This window comes from Taeniopygia guttata, chromosome 1A (assembly GCF_048771995.1).
Source record: "Taeniopygia guttata chromosome 1A, bTaeGut7.mat, whole genome shotgun sequence".
Taxonomy (NCBI): Eukaryota; Metazoa; Chordata; class Aves; order Passeriformes; family Estrildidae; genus Taeniopygia; species Taeniopygia guttata.
The window spans coordinates 5,357,969-5,373,196 of NC_133025.1; the positions used below are offsets into that span (position 1 = coordinate 5,357,969).

The 15,228-nt window shown below is 38.7% G+C and overlaps 1 protein-coding gene across 5 annotated transcripts in view; it reads left to right on the forward strand.

The window, feature by feature from the left end:
• Nucleotides 1–13,222: 13,222 nt before the first annotated feature.
• Nucleotides 13,223–15,228, forward strand: part of CELF2 (CUGBP Elav-like family member 2) — a 544,814-nt gene continuing 542,808 nt past the window's right edge. For 4 of the 5 annotated variants that reach the window (XM_030263720.4, XM_072923958.1, XM_072923960.1 and 1 more), the window contains exon 1: nt 13,382–13,690. The gene's annotated coding sequence lies outside the window, so the exon portion shown is untranslated. The other variant, XM_072923957.1, reaches the window with a different exon arrangement.

The window sequence follows — 15,228 nt, forward strand, 5'->3', positions numbered from 1 at the left end:
TGACTTTCTGGCATTCCTCTACTTATCTGTTACACAGCATTACAGATCTGTAAGATTACACTTTCTGTGGGCTCTGAGATTCTCTCTTGAATCCAGATATTCAGCATTGTTTTCACCACACTTGGACTTTGTTCCACTTTTAGTAGCAGCATGAAGTCAGTCACATTTAAATCAGATGAAAACCTGAATTTTTCATATTAATTAAAGTTCAATAGATTCCTTATAAAGAATAGATGAAAGAAGCAGCAGTGACACAGGAGTCATGTAGGCCGGATTTTCTGCAGATTAGCTAAAGCTGGTATGAACTTCCTCCCGAGCTTTCTCAAATATTTCCTGATTTTTTGGAGAGATTGACAAATAAGGTTTTGCATAATAGCACAGAAGCAATTTCCTCATCATTTCCACAATGCAAAGAGGAGAGAGAATTAAAAAAAAAAAAAAAAAAAAAAGACTGACATGTAAAAAACCTCAGGGCTGCCTCTCCAAAGTGCAGTTTCTTAAAACGCTGTTAAAATGCACAGAACCCTGATCACCCTCCGGTGTAATTCTTCCAGTCACACTGGGTTACAATGGTGATAAATTTAGCTTTAGCATGTTTAGGGAAAGATTCCTGGGAAAAGGACTGGTGGGTTTTTGGAAACTGATAAAATGGATTATTTACAAAAGAAAGCCCACATTACTGTAAGAGCTCCATTTTTGAGGTAATGGACTATATTATCATAGAATCACAGAATAATTGGAGTTGGAAGCAAACATTAAAGGGACACCTTCCACTATCCCAGGTTGCTCAGAGCCCTGTCCAACCTGGCCTTGGACCCTCCCAGGGATGGGGAAGCCACAGCTTCTCTGGGTTACCTGTGCCTGTGTGTTACCCCCCTCATTGCAAACAATTTCTTCCTTATGTCTAGTCTGAATCTAACCTCTTTTTCTTTAATGCCATTATCCCTTCTCTTTTCACTACAGGCCTTGCTAAAAGCTTTGTCACTATCTCTCCTACAAACCCCCTTGAGGTGCTGAAAGGCTGCAACAAAGTCTTCCAGGCTGAACAACCCCAGCTTTTTCAGCTTTTCCTCACATCAGAGATGCTCCAGCCAGATGATCATTGTGTCCCTCCTCTGCTCCTGCCCCAACCAAGCTACTCTTACCACAAATGTTGCAGATTCTTGTATTGCTTTTTGGCTGGTGAAGAACTTATCACTAAAACATGTCCCATTTTTAATTAGTATCCTTGAGTCTTCAGAAAAGACTTAGTTATACATCCAGAAATGAGTCAAAGTGAGTTTAAGTGAGTAATTTAAAAGTGTAAATTGTGAAAGTGTTTTAATTTAGAAAACAGGTAATATAATAAATAGGTTAAACGGTATATTAATGGCAGATTGTTCAGCCCACCTTTTAATAAGCTCTGTTTTAAACAAACCACTCACTGTTACTATTTAAGGAAATTTTGCTTGTGGACATCACCTCTTTATTCTAATTAATATTTGTAAAACTACTGGTGATATAGTTAACAATTCTATATTTTGCTGAGAGAGATCAGTCAGTGCTATTGTTAGTTAATATTGGAGAGAGAGTTTTTTGCATTTGGCTTTTCCTCTCAGTACAAAGTCTCTAAGCTGTTACTGTAAGGCTTGATTTGACTTCATTTTGGATGGCAGTCTCTAAAAGGGTCAACCCAAGACAGGCATACCCCACAAGCCTTTGACTTGGAGTTCACTTGTAGCCAGGGAAACAGCAAAAGTGCCTGGTGTGAAATTCATAGAACGAATAGGGAAATTCCTTCTGACTTTCTGCTTTGAAAGGGGAGTGGTGGGATTTAGGATGTGACTCTGTTCTGAGTAGGAGAAGGCCATGCTTCACTGTGTATCTGATACAGTATTTCTGACACATATAAGAAATTATTTCCATTTTCTAGAAGCAGCGCCATTGCTCCCTGCACTCACAGAGGCTGTGAACAGTGAGCTTGCTCTTTCCTCAGCCAGCACTCAGAGGACAGCAGCTCCATACTTATGTCCTTGAGTCACCTAGAAGCCTCCCAAGGCTCCTCTAGCTGCAAAGACAGTTTCCTCAGTTATCCAGGATGGCTCTGAAACACAGAGACCCATGTTTGGGATACCAGGTGGCTTAGGGAGAAGGTGGCTCACAGATTCATCAAGCCAAGCCATGGATCAGTGGTGTCCCTGCATGAGACAGGAGAAGAAACCTTTCCTACTGCAGCATCTACAGCCATGTAAAGACTCCTCTATTTTAGTGTGTACAGACACAGATACACATCCTAACATTAAAAATTACATTTCAAAGCAATCCTATTAGCCAAGCAGCCTGTAACACAGGGAAGTTTCTAAGTAGATTATCTGCTTTCTCCATCTCTGCAAGAGCCACCTGCACTCTGACTTTTTGTACAAAGCAAGGCTGAAGTTGATGCTACCTTGATTCTAAGCTTGTATTCCTTCCCAGGGATCAGTGAGATAACACCCATTAGACATTGAGTTTAGCATTTATTATCTCTCTTCCACTAAAGCTGCTCTTGAGGGAGTCAGCAGCACATCCAACTGGTCTAGTATTATGAGGAACATGAGGAGGAGTTCTCAGCAGGAGGCTGATGCCATGGTTTATTACAGGCCCTCCCTGTACCCAGCCAGAGCACCAAAACAACCTTTCAGATCAAAGCTCTGTTTTGAGAGGAAAACTTCTTGTTTCACACTGACTTAAACACCTAAAAAAGTAAAGCCAGGCTAGGCTGTGGTAAAGATTGAGGCTAACCTTTCATCTTCGTGACAGAAACCTGAACATTCCTGCCCAAGCCAATACAGATGGCTTTGTATCATTTCCAAATTAGTTTTCTATGTGGGACACAGGGACTGAAAGCATCCCTGAGCCACTCCATCTTGCTGCAGTGTCTTGAAAGTGCAATAAGAGGATGTGCTGAGAAGTAAGAGATTTCTGGAAAGCTGGAAGGTCATTTTCAGCAGCAGCAAGCTTCCAGAAAATTCTAGTCTGGTTTAGAGCTGTAGGTAATTCACCTTGCCTGGGATTTGTCCCTGGTTTAAGGGAAATGTTTGTATACCCTTGATCCTTGTGTGTGAGCATCTATAAACTTCCTAAAATGGAAAAGTTGGATCTTCCAGTAATTTTGGGGAATGGATAGATCCACAGGAGCACAGGACCACTGAAAAGACTTTTGGAAATGTTGGGGATTCCTTTGAGGATTTCACGCTACAGGGGTAAGGTATGGTAATAGGTCAGGTTCTCCCTCCATGCCTCACTCCTTCTCCCATCAGGGCAATCAAGACTTTGCATGTGCAGCCAAAGGGCAATAGAGGATGGACCACTGTCAATTTCTCACCCTGCCTCCTGGAAGAAGGTCCAGCTCCTCAAGAAGCATTCAACAACCCCTTTCTAAATGAAGTTTAGTCAAAGATGGAAGTCCAGGTACTCTCAGACCTCATTCTACAACAGAAAAATGCAAATGATCCTTCAACTATTGTTATCTACTAAAACAATATTTACAGATACTCTAAATAAGCATTTCCTCTGAAATGACGTTTCAGAGGAATTTGATAAGAATTGTGCTGAGTTTGACTGAGGTAGAATTAGTTTCTTCATAGTAGCTGGAATGGGGATGTGATTTGGGTTTGTGCTGGAAATAGTGTTGATAATTCAAGGATGCCTTTGTTATCTCTGGATAGGGCTTACATAGAGTCAAGGTCTTCACTGTTTCTCCACCCACTCATCTTTTTCTTGTCACTTACATTGGAATCTGTCTACAGGGTTCTAAATGATTGGTAGTGAAAAACAAAGTTGAAAGTTGCTGGGAGGTATCTAGCAGATACTGCAGGAGTCAGGTCAGGCCCTAATGTCTTAATTTTGGTCCAGGGGAAAAGAGCCAGCAGAATACTAATGAAAGTCAAAGATGGTACTAGAATCAGTAAGGTTATCAACCCCAGTGAAATAATGCAAGAGGCCCTGAATAGGTTAGGAATCTGAGCTTAAAGCAAAATTGTGTTTAGCCTAGAAAATTGCAAGCTAATCTCACCAGAGAAAAAATAATTAATGTTGAGTAGCAAACTGAGGAAAGTAAAAAGAGCCTGAAATGCAGAGAGAGAGATCTCTATTGAAAGAGATCTGAAGTGAGAGAAAACTTTTAAGTTAGAGATAAATTTGCAGTGTGAAGCAGAAAGAAAAAAATATTGTTGAGTTAAAGACTTAGGCAAAATTCATGAGTGTCATAAAACAAGATGAAACGCTGGAGTTCTGTGCGTGGCAATATCTGGCAGAGCATCTCTAAATGAAAGCAGTTCAGAACCAGAGGGTAAAGTACAAGGAGAGAATACATTTTTTCCCCTTGCCTTTCAGGGATAATTGTTTTCTAAGAACACAAAAAAGAAGTTGTTGAATAAGTTTTGTAAAAGAGAGCTTGAATAAGTGATGTGAAAGTGGGCTTGTCCCTCCAGAAACAAATATCTTCCTCTTTTACTAATACTTCCATTGTAGCTGGCCAAAGAGAATAAGATGAATCTAGAAAGATCAGAATCAAGATCTAGTAGTCAATGTAACAGCCACATGTAGAGAAAATATTATATTTAGCATTTAAAGGAAAGAGCAGGCAATTCTACAGTTGTGCAGTAATAATCTTTGGTAAAATTGGAAAGAAAAATACATAGTACAACAAAACTTCCTCATTTGTCTCTTGTGCTATTTCCTATTGACTTGAGTTTTCCCATTAGATAAAACATGATTTCTAGGAAAGTTTTGTTTCAAACTCATCCAGTCTCCTGAAAAAATTGGAGGGATCCATTGGATCCCTCCAATTTTTTCATTCAAATAGGGATTTTTTTGGTCAAGTCACATTAGTCTAATTAATATTAGTGATCGCTGCATATGGCTGAAGATCAGTCCTCATTGATGGTTTTGTTATTTACAGCTCCACCTCTACAGCTTTGGAAATAAAACAGTAGTAGTGCATTCCAAGGAAATGTGCTTTATGTTCAGAGATCCAACCTGTTTCCTGTCCCTGACTTTCTTTGCCTCTATAGAAAATAGTTAATATTTATTTTAATAAATATTTAATATTGATAATATTTAAATAAAATATTTATTTTGCCTCTATTTAATATCTTTAAGACTTTCAGTACATGTTGCTAATATGGACATAGTAATATACATTTACAAAAATTGCTGACAATGTGCAAAATCTTCTGTATCCAAAAGCAATTTTATATAATGAAATATTGTATACATACTGATATTGCATTTTAACTTTTATATGTTGGTTTTTAGTTAAACCAGTGATATTTGTTCCCAAATTATCTTAATTATGAATTGATCCTTTTTATTAAATATTTCACAGTCCAGAAGAATTTCCAGTAAATAAAAATTTTCAGATTGACCAAAATTTACACCTAGTTTACATGCTGGGGTTTTTTTCCCCTCTGACAAATCCAGGTTCTACCATTTCAGTGAGATATTCCTATTTTATGTACAAAACTTGAGTGATTACTGACTTTCATTTGTAAGGCCAAATCTTAAAAAAACCCAAAATCTATCCTCAGTGCTGTAATAACTAATTTAATTATCTAAATTCCACAACTGAATTGAAACAAATACAGTGAAAACAAAAATCACTTGCTGCTTTTAAAACCAAAGCAGGTTTGGTTAAAATCAAAATCCATGTGTTTCATTACTTATGTTAAATTTGACATAGAAATTCCTAATCTTGCACAGGCAACATAAAAAATGTATTTTAGACAAGTAGTGCAGTTGCACCTGAAAACATCTGAAGGTCTTTTCCTTTTTGCTTCATGACAAATGGTCATAAAAAGATGCATAAGAGGGGCAGGGATTTCTGATGGTACAGGCATGAGGCAAATTGATCACTGATTCTCAGGAAAATCAGGAAAATCCCATTCTGCCTCAGACAGCGAAGGGATCTGGGATGGGAGTTAGGCTGGAACCATGTGAGGTTTAAAAATACAGCTTGTTCAGACAGGCACTTAGGGTTTGGCACATATTTTGCCTGGCTGTGTGTCTCCCCAGCCCTGAGCAGGAGACCACAGGAGCATCTCTGGAAGACAATTCCTGCAGGGAGCTCTGGCCCTGGGAAGGTGCCGGTGGCACAGCAGCACAGCAGAGACACTGCAGCCTGTGCAGTGACAGCTAGGGTGCACTGATACACAAGTGCCTGGCAACTGCTCTGATTTATTGCAGGAGCTGTTATGGCTCTCTGTGAAGCCTAAAATAATCTATGAGCGTTTCACATTTTAATGGTATTCATGTTGAGGGCCTCTGTGTGACTGCAGCTATATGATAACACATGCCCCAATCGGATCTGCCCTTTGTGTACGAGATGACACAATTTGTGCACAGTTAGCCATGAGGGAGATGGAGATTATCCATTTCCAGTGCAGGCAACGCTGGGTCTTCCAGCCTCTCATGTACACCAAAGAGACAAATATTTTCCTTTTTAGGAGCATTTGCACCCTCAGAGCTCAACAGATGGAATGTTCTTGCCCTTCAAGGCAAAGCTTTGCTGTCAGAAGAGACACAGAGGACCAAGTAAGTAGCAGGCGCAGAAACTAGTTAAGGGTTTAATGGGATTTGGCTGATTATTATGTTTTCTTTTATTGTAATTAACTCATATTTTCAATGATACCAAGGACCTCAAACCAGGAAGAACATTAAGAATCTGCAAAGTTCCTAGAAAGAAAAATGCTATCTGAGAACATAATTGTTTATAGAAACTGAGCACTTCAAAATGTTAGGAGAAACTAGAGTTAAGATCACGGTAGTGAATCATTCCTTCCTCTGAAACTGTGGTGTTCAGTGCTACATAATCACGTCTCTTTCATTGCACAACTTCTCTTTATCCATCCAGTCTATTTCTGACAGTGTGGCTCCATGTCTGAACCAGTCCCTCTGAGTGACTGCTCATGCCTTACTTCCAGGCAAGAAGTCCTACCTAACCAACCTATTCTCCTCTGCAGAAGCATCTCAGTTTTAGCTCTCTTTCTCCAGGCATTATTTTGACCTATCTCCTTCTGCCCACCTTAATACACTTCCAGATTTGCTCTCCTAATATATTGCCTCCATGCCATCCTTGCTTCTCTTGTTTTTAGTTTCAGAGCCTTTGTAAGAACAGTTTAAGTGCTCATGGCCATATCCACGGTGGTGAATGAAGTGGGTGTCAGTCTTGAGACCAAGGGGCATTGCAAAAATCCATATCAGAGAATCATAGAACAGTTTGGATTGGAAGTGATCTTAAAGATCATCCAATTCCAACCCTGCTGCTACAAGCAGGGACACCTTCCACTAGAACAGGTTGCTCAAAGCCCCTGTCCAACCTGGCCTTGAACACTTCCAGGGCCATCCAGAGCTTCTCTGAACCTAAGCCTTCTTTCCTGAGCTCCCCAAATTAGGGGATATCAAGTAATTCCAGTCATGCTGTCCCATCACCTAAACCATGTGGGATATAGCTTGTCTGTCCTGCTGCTACCTTCTTGATTTTTATAATTTTATGGATGTATTTTTTTCTGTTGTCCCTGATATAAATGCCACCCCATGGACAAATTTCAATCTTAAATCTTGTCAGAAACGCAATCTTTACAGACCTCCTGAAAGAAAATGCAATTGTCAGCTCAGGATGCCCTGCCTTCGTTGTTCACTAGAACTGGGCTGATTTGACTGAAGATTTCCAGCAATCAAAGGCAAAAGAAAAGCAGAGAAAATTTAATCCCAGAAATCAGTGTAATAAAAAGTCATAAGCAGCTGAAAACAGGGTTATATAGAAGGAAACATCATGAAACTTTGACAAGCACTGTTCCTAGTCCTGCAAATAATATCTCTTGGCTGGTATGATATACCTTGATCCTCTTGTAAATATTGCAAAAGATAAAGATTTTACCAGCAGGTTCAACAAATACCAAATCTTGTCTTTGTCTGCATATTTGCGTATTTCTCACCTCTTAAGTTTTAAGCTCAAAATCTAAAAGGTGTTCATTCAGGAGCTGACAACCTCCACTTCCCGAATTCCTCTTGGATTGCTCCCAGATCCTTCCAATAAGGTGCAGAGACACAAGTCAGATGTGAGGGTCAGTGCCGCACACGTGGGTGCCTTTTGGCGGAGCAGGCACTCCAGTGGCACATGTCAGGATCTGCTGAGCACATTTAGGGCAGCTGCCAAAGCCTTTGGAGTGCTTTGGCAGCAGGAGAAACAGCTGTTCCCATCAAAGTGATCACATTCTTGGATGTTAATTTAGCGTCTGAGAGGATGGAGTGATGCCTGCCAGGGAATAAACTTCAGAATCCTAAAGGGTTAAGAGACCCTGAGATTACAGCCTAGAAAAGGTGTGGTTAAAGCAGGTGCAACTGCCTTGTTGACAAGTTGCTTGAACCTTGGAGAAAAGTGTATTTAGGCAACATGTAGTGCCTGAACTGACAAGTTCTTTTAATTGGAGGAGCTATAGATAGATGGGCATCAGAAGGCATCGGACTCGGAACACTGGGAGCCATTCTATGCAGTCTCAGTAAATAACAATAGGTCAGTGCTGGTGCAAGAATGAATTATTAATCAGTGTGTATTGTGAAAATACACTTGAATGAGTCTGGAAGCTGTTCTTCTGGGGAGAAGATGCTGGAGGTATATGGAGGTACGTATCAGAAAAAAATTTAAAATTTGCGTTTGTGGTGACCTCTGGTAAAATATTTAGGGCCCACTGCTGTCTGGTTTATTGTGGCATTTCCTACACACCAGATAAGCAGCTCCTGTAAAGTTTTGGTGTTGGCATATGCCCTAGCATATGCCTTTTCCATGTTTTTTTTACCCAGTCTATAGCAATGAGAAATATCCAAATAACTCCTGAGCCCTTTAAAGAGTCCCTTTCTGCTCAGAGGCTGTAAAGAAGAAAATACAGAAGTCAGTTATGAACACCTGAATTTAATGTTGGTAATGAAAGTGTGGTTATCTCTTCTCCTTTTCCTATTTACACCACTGTGGAAAACATCCCCTTTCACCTTGGAGCCAAGGCTGTTATTGCAACATTACAAAATTGCTGAGCAATTTTCTTTCTCTGCTTAGCTATTATTTCCATTGAATCATCAGTTACCACCCATTGATTGAAACCAAACATCAAAGCAAACCCCAAAACACATTCTGAATAAGTTGGCACCCTTATTTTCCACATTATTTCTTCTGTGAAAACAGCAGGAATTTATACACAGCATCTGTCTTTCTTGTCTTAGAGCTTTACTTTCACACTACAAACTATTTTAAAGAAATTAACATTTGGAAGGCTAACACACAAGGATAGATTAATTTATCAAAGCGTTAAACTCCATAGAGATTTCTTTTTTAAGTCAGCTGCCATTGATTGCAAGACAACAGGATGTACCAAGGGGACAGAAACACAGGTATGAAAAATGGATTCAACCCAAGGCAAGGCAACAGGGAAGGACTAAGATGTGTAACTGTCATTTATTAAATCACATAAACTGCAGAATCTTTTCTTCCTGGAGAAGAAATTTTGATAAGCAAAACTAGGTGCTATAAAATCATGATTTTTTAATGGAAATTGTAGTAGGGTGTTTTTTTTCAGCTGGGAAAAATATAAAATTGAGTGGTTGCTGTTCACAAGAAGTTTAAAACTGTAGTTTCCACTTTACCAAACCATTTTTATGGGCTGGATTTGTCTGGGAAATGGAGAAGTCTCCCTTTTTTTCTTTCCCCAGCATCAGTGATTAACATATATAGGTCACCACATCAGATGTAGAAATCCTCCAATAACACACTACTTCTGAAATAATGCACTACATTCAAAGACCCCATAGAACTGTACACAAAGTACTCCATTAACAGCAGGTGCTGTACAGAAAAGCTCTCTTTAAAAGAGTTTTTAATTACAGTATATCTTTGTTTAGAAGCCATCTTCAACTACCTTTTCCTTGTGAGCTGCAGAGGAAAGCAATTAAATGTATGAGAAAACCACCCTCAATTTAAAGCTGCAGGAGAAAGCAATTAGTGTAAAGGAGGGCTTAGCCTGTACACAAAGAAATACGGTATGTGAAGTCAGTGGAGGCTGGGCATTACTTTGACATAATTACTACAAGTTGTAAATCTTAAGATGTGCAGCTACCCCAAGTTGAAAGTCGTAGCTGGCTGTATGGCCCATGTTTATTCCCAAGTCTCCCTCTAACAACGGAGTTTACACAAAATTACATTTATCTCTCTCAGCTGTATAATTCACACCTTCTCAAAATTCCCTTTACAGAGGTGAAGGGTTTCAGCAGAGCTGAGTGAGCAGGAAGACACAGGGGTTTATTTATTTAAGTGAGGCCACTTGCATAGATCTGGCTACAAAGACTTTACTAGAGGAGGAAAAGGATCTTTTTGGTCTTGTTTGGTATTTTTAATTTACAACTCTTTTTTTTAATATTGGAACTAATCTCACACTAAAACATCTTCCTCAACCCTTTTCCCATCACAATATAGCAGAGTCCTTTTAGTCATAGGACAAAAAGGGGTTCAAAGGTTTGGTGGAATTTTTGGTTTTGGATGTTGGGTTTCTTTAAGTAATTGAAGTTTACAAAATGGTTTCTGTGTTTTTAAGAGTTAATCTTTGATGATCAATGACATCAAAACATGTGGGAAAAAAAACCAAACAACAAAACAAAACAAAAAACCATCAATAACTCCACTGAAGTTAAAGGTAAAAATGTTCCTTACTAAAACAACACCAGAAAATGCTTCATTTGATGGCTTTTTGTAGAGGATACAAAGGTTAATTAGATACTTTCCATTGCATTATATAGCAGGAAACCTCTGTTAATTACTGCTTCTCTAACATGACTGATTTGTTAAAAACTGACTATGGAACCACAAATAAAAAAAAAAAAAAATATCTTTCCCATTCCAGCACAAGCTATTCCAGATTCTAAGAACTGTGACCTCTGGGTGCCTATTTTTTCTGTATAATACCTAATTTACTTCTGCAGTCCAAACCGTATGACCTTTTATCAAAATTAGATATTAACAGAGACACTGAATGGTTAATTTTATACAACATTACTAAAACCCTAAAATGAATGGAACTTCCACCAACTTCTAAACTCCTCAGCATTTGTTCCTGTGTATTCTCATGTCCTACATTACAGGAGAAAAGGTTGATAGTAATGGTTTATTTTAACACTATTTTTATTTCAACTTAATACCATAAGTAAGGTATTTCTATAAATGTTTGAATTTATGAGCTTTTGTGAGTTTTCTCGACCAATTAGTCAAATTTCTGCCTTGAAGGCATCTCCTTGCTAAATCCAGCTTTTTTGGTTTTTTGTTATTTAGTGCACTACTGTATTCCTTTAAAGGCGAAGTTCAATTATTTCTCTTTTGAAGGTCTGAGGACCTTGCTTAAAATGCCAAGTGCATTAAAAGCAGTCCCTCCTTGCCTTTTGCAGGGAGATATAGAAGGATAAGTTAGCTGGATTTAATGGAATTTTGGAATTGATCATGTGTGTGTGTACATGTGCGTGAGGATACCAAAAGAAGGATTAAATGCTGTCAAATCATCAAGAACACTTGTTTTTTTGACCTTTTGCTGTTTTTATTTCTTAACAAGGAACAAAAGAAGAAAATCTTTATGGTTGAAACAAAGGACAGGGCAGCAGGAGACACCATACTTGGATGAGAAATTATACTAACATTGTTTGCAAGCACAGAAATATGTATTTCAAGCCACACAAGTGTAAAGGAGATCAAATTATAGTGGAAAAATGCTGCATTTCTGCTCTTGCTACTTGGTGAATCTACTGTTGCCCCTCTTCTAAATTACATTCACTGTCCTTATATATTTTTATTTAAGTTTTGAAGATAACTCTCTATGCTGTCTTTTTACTCTGTGCTGGCACTGAATCCACAGGGGATGGCAAAAGCTTTTGCAGACAACCCAAATCTACTAGGAGGCCTTGGTAAACTTTGCAATAGGTGGTTCTTGGCCATGACAATTTATTCCTCATGTCTGGAATGGCGTGAGATTTCTGGTTTCAGGTCATTCCCTATTAAAAGCGCCTGGAGACTTTAAAAGAGAAGAAAAACAACTTTAAATTTGACTGTGGCACGTGTTTATCATGGCTGTATATTCATGAGCAACAGCCTTAGATGTCTGTAGGGCAGACCCTACACTTTGAGCCCTGTTGTGCAACTCCTGGTCACAGGAATCACCTTATGGGATCTACTTTGACCAGTAAAGGCTGCAGGAAATGTTTTTTAAAAATCTACTTAGGAGCCAATTGTCTATGGTAGTCATGTTCAACGTGCACCTATCATTTCCAGTGCAAACTTTGCGTACAAACTGAGATTAATTCAAATAAATTTAAAAGTTCAGCTTTTTTATTTTGTGGTTACACACATAAGTAGAGCAATAACTGAATACAAATGTTGCGTATTTACAGTGGCGTGATCCAAACACTTACTACTAAACTATTAAGGGAAACCATTATTTCATTATTTTAATTTTATTTCGTAATTAAGCAGGAACCATATTTTGGTGAATACATTTACATTTAGAAGTTATATATTATGCTTATTTTTGGTTTGGGAGGATGGTTTTAGCCCTGTTATTACAAGCCTGTTAACAACAATTAAAATATCTACTAAAAATGGCTTTTATAGCTTTTGTACTTGTTTCTCTTGTTAATTTTCATCAAATAGTTCACATTCATATGATGTATGCAGTCTGCTAATAGTCAGGAGCACAGACTGTCAAAAATGGTTTCAGACATCTGGTTAAAGCCAGCTTTTTATGTACTGGGATTATTAGTTCATCCTTTTCACACAAGTGTAGTGCTGGTTGCTCATTATGCTTCTGACTTCTCTTACTTTTTGTTCTCAAAAATTATTTGAAAAAGTTTAGAAGGAAAACTTAAAAGCAGACCAAAAACAATGCTGGAAACTTTTTTGAGTGCCAGAGTTTTTACTGCTTTCTGTTGACATATTTTCCTGACTTTCCATTCCGAGAAGAATTTTTGTGCAAGGTGTTACGGGGAGGGCTGACTGCATCCCTGCAAAGTGCAACACAGTAAGTGACTGTGTATATTCTCCACATACCATACTATTAAAATCAATCTGTTCAGGGTAGTTTCCATTCTGAGGAGAGCTGAGAAACACAACCACCAGTTTCCATCACGTGCCGCGCCGCATCAATTAAAAATAAATTACATTTCATGCAAAGAACCTAACTTAAAAATCTCAGCAAACAACAACAGAACCTTTTCACTAATGATTTTCAGTCATCAGAAGTGGAGAGAGACTCAGACAGCAGACAGCATGGTCCCAGCATGCTTTTTGCCTTTTTTTTTGTTTGCACAGTAGCTGTCAGTTGCAGCCCTGCAGGTAGTAGAACCCAGTGGGAAGAGGGGCGGGACAGAGCGATGCTGCCTGAACTGACAGCAAATTTAAATTACTGAGCTTTCTTTTGCTTTTTTTCTTTCTTTGAGTGCCCTTTCCTTTTTTTTTTTCTCTTTTCTCTTTTTTTTTTTTTTTTGGTATTTTTCTACTCTGCGACAAACTGAAAAGATTCGAGCACACACTAATTTAACAACCCTGCTTCGTCGTCTTCTTTTTTTCCCCCTTCTGCTTCCAGGATAATTAAAAGAGAAACCTGTAAAGGCAACGTTCCTTCAAGCAAGTTGGTGCTGTAACGTGCTGGTAAGATGAATTTAATTTATTTTTATTTCCTTTCCTCATCTTTTCTTTTCCTTTTTTGGAGCTGAAAAGCTTTTGTATATCTAATCCAGTCATAAGTGTGGTTCCCCTGCTGTGGAGGGTTAGGTGGTAATGAAAAGGTGCAACGGCTTGATATGTGACCTTCTCCTATTACTTAAAATGGGGAATAACAGCTTTCGTGTCTGTCCTCACGATGCTTTTCTCTCTATGAATTGACTATTTGCTCAGCAGAAGAGATGCTGTGATTGTCGCACTATGACAATGAGGACTTGATTGTTTTTTGGTTACTGTTCCATGCTCCTATCAGAACAGATACTTGAGCTGGGGGGGTTGTGTTTGTGATTTTTTTTCCCTCTGAACGTTGCCTGAAGCACTGATACGACAGGGGGGTGGAGATGGGGGTGGAGGAGATGGTCTTGGGTATCATCCTGCCTGTTCAGTTGTTTACTAGGTAGAGAAGTGCAACAGTGAAACTTTTTTTTTAAATAAATAAATATTTTTCCGCTTTCATCAAGTAGGGTTGGTGTATCCAGGATTTATTGTTGTCAGATGCTGGGTAAAGTTCTTGCTGTCCCTTGCATTTTTTCTCTGAAGAAGGGGGAAAGGGGTGTTCCACTCCATACCTTGTCATACCATTGTAGGAGCTAATTGCAAGAAGCTGACAAACTTTGAGATGAAATTCCAGGCGTTGCTTTTGTAAGGAATGAGTTTGATGCTGTGGATCAGCTCCTATGAATACCAGCCTGCCACATACAATCAAATCTGTACTATACACATTACATTCCTGACTTGCAAGTACCCTGATTTCCAAGGTCTCCTTTCTAGTCTTTTTCTGGTACTAGCACATTTTCTCTTTTTTTTTTTTTTTTTTTTTTTTTACCAAATGAGATGTGTTTTGCTTTGTGTTTAAGCTTACAAAACTTAAAAAATGGTGTGTTTTTCTCAAGCTTTCTGAATGTAGTTCTGCCAGGTATTGAATGCTACAACATCTACTGAAATCAACAAGAAGACTGAGCTGGTCCTGTATTTAAGAGAAAATTGCTGAGTACTGGCAGGACTGGATCTTATGATTGCTGAACTATCTCTGTTTTGTCAACTGCAATTAATTATTGTTGCACTTTAGGCTGGATCCTGTAGCTTTTACTGTAGTATTCAGAATAAGCACTATTCTAACACTTAGTTGCTGTAATGTGGTCACGCTGATGAAAACTTTTTGAATGTAGGATGGGGATTTGAGGAAAAATTGAATAGAGTTAGGGAGCCAGTGTGATTTAGTCCTCTATCTCCTTGAAAGCTCTTTTCCTTAATTTTATTCAGAGAAACTAAAAATCTGCGCATTGATACATTAGACGTTCCAGATTCAAAAGTCTGTTTTGCCAAATGCATATTGTGATATCACGAGAGAAGTTGTGCAAAGAGGGTGAAGAGGAGCAATGGGATTGAACACAAAGTCCTTCCCGTGTCGATGGAGAGGGGGAGAGGATGTGCCAGTGCCATATGGAAAATCACATCCTCTGACA